Source organism: Poecilia reticulata, linkage group LG19, assembly GCF_000633615.1.
Source record: "Poecilia reticulata strain Guanapo linkage group LG19, Guppy_female_1.0+MT, whole genome shotgun sequence".
Classification (NCBI taxonomy): Eukaryota; Metazoa; Chordata; class Actinopteri; order Cyprinodontiformes; family Poeciliidae; genus Poecilia; species Poecilia reticulata.
This window is the reverse complement of record NC_024349.1, coordinates 27,770,994-27,774,890: the sequence shown is the minus strand read 5'-3', so window position 1 is coordinate 27,774,890 and position 3,897 is coordinate 27,770,994.

Sequence of the window (3,897 nt, the reverse complement as noted above, 5' to 3'; positions counted from 1 at the left end):
ATTGTGACACGCTGCAGACAGCGTGTCACAATAAAGGTACAATAAAGCTGATAAACAGGTGAAGAACCAAACACCACTTCTATTCTGCCTTTTCTCGTTTCTCTGTGTGTCAGCTTTACGCGGACCGTTGCCATTTCCTGACCATCCATATTGTTGACTCAATGGACAGCAACGGCGCATGTGTGGCGCACGATAAGTCAGGTAATGTCCAGTCCAGTAATTTATATCCATTCATRTCAATGCTGCTGCCTCGCGCTCTGTCCTACTCTCGCACTTCCCGCTACTCAGCAGTAGGTGTCAGGTTACATTGGGTTGCATTCAATGTTGTCGGGGAAAAAAGAGATTCATGCGCTTAATGTCTGATTTCCCATAACTATTTATTGAATTCATAGTCGCTGGGGTGGCAACATGGGTGGCGAGGCTTTCTGTATGCTTTATTTTGAAATGCTGATATATTTTATGATTTCAGTGTTCAGTGGTCATTTAATGTATTATTAATGCACCAGACACAGACCTGCAGCCCATGGGCGGTTCTAGATGGGCTTAATATATCAAATGATGAAATATTGCTCTGTTTTGTTGTTGTTGTTGTTGTTGTTGTTTCAAAAAACACTGAGTAAAATACCAGTATGTTCACATAACTTTTATACTTTTGGCTGTCTGAGGACACATTTTGAATATTAAATCAGGTGTTACGATCAGTTACTCAGTACTTGAGTAGTTTACCAAATACTTTTTACACTTGCTTAATTAAACGTGTTTAAGGTATGCTACTCTGATTGGAGTACAGTTTTGGGGTACTCTAACCGACCTCTATGCATGAATGATTGCTCTATGGATCACTTTTTAAAAACAAAAAACACTGCCATAAAATAATGTCTATCACTGCAGCGGACGTCCCACCCGATGAGAGCAGTACGACATGCCGTGGGGAGCATCCCTTATTTTTATTTCTGAAAGGTGGCAACCCTAAGTAAGACTAAAACACAAATTACTTCCAGCTACCATCAATGGAACAATTAATGACTGTCTGAACCCTCTCTGGATCTGTTCTTACCAACCCACTTTCAGGTATGTAGTCATAAAAATACAGAACTAGAACTTTTCTGCCTCAACATAGAAATGATTCTTAAGGAGACACTGAAATCACTGGGTGAACATGAGTGATTTCTAAGGGCCTTGTGTAAGAACATCCAGCTGAAGAAAGACAGGGAACTACCAGGTAAGACAGCAGTACAGTCAGCTGGCATAAAATAACATCTTAGAAGTTAATAATGTGACTTGACATAAATGCTTATGCTAACAGTGCAGTGGTGTGATAGATATGATTGGAAATACTAAGCAGAAGAAGTCATGTTGAATGGTTTTGGTGAGACCAAATTTCATACAAAATCGAGCGCATTAGGGGAAGATCTGAGTGTTTATTAAGCAAATCAAAATGGAAACTTTCATGAGTCCCAAGAAAACTGCCAGAGGAACAACTGAAGAACATAACAGGAAGACAACAGGGAGGAATGACAATGTATCAAAGATAATCACAGAGGATCAGGTAAGGAGCCATGGAAGAACAATGAAACCAAACCATTAAATTTACACTGAGGAAGGACTGGAGAATGAGAAGCTAAGCTTATCATTTTCCTCCATTTGTTAACCTAACCCTATTATTTGTTATTACTCTTACCCTTACCCTAAAATGCATTCTTACCTTTGTGTAGTAATTTAATAAAACACTTTATTTTTATTTAAGAAATGAACCCAACAGCAATAAATCTATGATAGTAGTTTGATAGATTTATCAAACTACTATCAAAGTTTGCTTTATCAAACTTTTATCAGTGATAAAGTGTGATAAAGCAAACTTTATCAGTGATAAAGTTGATCACTGATAAACTTTATCACTGATAACTTTCAGTGATAAAGTTTGCTTTATCACTGAAGCAAACTCAGTGATAAAATTCTGTCCTGTCTGCAGGTTGGCATTCAGACAAATCAAAAGCCTCAGCCTGGATGGGCTTTAGCAGTTTCTCCTCTTGATTGCAGCATTTCAGGTAAAATGTGAAAACAGCAAGTTAAAAATAAATTAATTAATAATATACAATAAGGCAGGCCCCAAAAATAAAAAAGGGGGTGGCATTGGGGAGTAAAAATATTTTACCTATCTTTTTAAACTTAGTCACCTGAAGGGTCAGTTATATCATTCTACGCATCATGAAGGCAGAGATTTTAGGTATTCCACAAAGTGTCTCCACTTGTGAATACATTTTGCTGAACTGCCCCTCACTGTTAATGACATTTTTTCTATCTTCAAAAATGTTCTTACAGTATTAAGCCATTGTAATGTAGATGGAAAGAAGAGTAAAATACAGTGTCTGGCAAGAAGAGAACAGAAAGCCAAGTTCTCATTACATTTAACCTGCTGGGGGGACAGGTCAAATGTAATGAATTTACTGAATGGGTCATCCAATAATTAAATCACAATGCTACTGCTGTCAAAACAATGGCCAAAACATCATATCAAAATACAAAAAAGTCATGTCTAATTTTTTTGTTTGCAGCTTACTGTTTTGCTGTGTCTGTTGTTTCAGTAGAGAGAAAATGTGATGCTCAATTTCACAAAGTCTTTTAGCAAATCTCTCTTGATACTGGTGGAGAAACATGAGTCAGTCGCCCTTGACGTGTTTCACGCAAAGGAAGATGACTTTCTTCACTTTTATAAGAAAAATACAATTTAACCAGACCCTTCAAAGAGGTTCTGATGTTAATAAAGCCAACAGCTGAACATTTTATCATATGCACTTGTGACATCAGCATCCTGGAACAAAATGTTTACGAGAAGTAAAAAACGCACATTTGCATGCACAGCAAATTCAAAAGTGTTAAATGTTTTTGTTGTTAGTAGACTTTGTGCAAAAGCAGAGTTAATTTTACTCTAATAGAGTCACATTCTGTTTATGTAACTCTGGGGTGTAAATTATTAGTAGTTAAAATCCAGTGTTAAAACAAAGTGTTTCTGTATCAAATCTAGAGGTGTTAAAATGGAATCAATAACTCTTGACTTCTTAACTCTGAACTCCTACAGCGGCTCTAACACTGAAGGAGTTAATTCACTGACTCCGCCCCAGAATCACAGATTCCCACCAAAGTGAAGCGACAGAAGCCAAGTCATTTCAGGACTATTTACTTTCCACCTGTCTGAGGTGTTTACCAGGCTTGGAAAGTCATTTTCTTCTGAGATGGTTTATAACTATTATTTTGAGTTGAGCTCAACCTGTATGATAGACGTCACGTTCGCCACGCGGCTCGGTGTTAGCATATTTAGCTTAGCATGCCGAATGTTAGCGGATTATAAGTGTTGAACAAAATCGAGCCAGTAAATATTCAATTAAATTCTTGGCTAAATTCAACAGATTTTTTTTTATGTTGAGAGCATTATTCCCGCTGTTGTATCTTCTTATATACGTTTTGAAGTATATAAGACGTTTATACGTTTCATTGCCTTTTTGTATATATTAGTACCACTTCTTTTAACACTATATGTTAAAAGAAAATGTACTCTTTCATATTACATAAACTGCTTGCTTTACTTTTTCCACCTTGTATTTTGAACAATTTCATGCATATTGTATTGAAGAAAAATGTATTAAGCATACTGCATTTTGTATTGCACAGCTGATATGTCAGACCTTTTGATAAGTAATAAGTGAATGAAAGCAACATGTGAAACATGCACATTATTCCGTGTTGTAATATGTTTTGTGATTATGGTGCATGTTTTGAAATAAATGCATTTGAGAAAATCATTGCCTCTTTATTAAATATTTATTTTCCCAAAAACTTTTAAAAGTTCAAAACAGTAAAATACCTATTTAATATTAATTACAAATAACTGAATTAGTG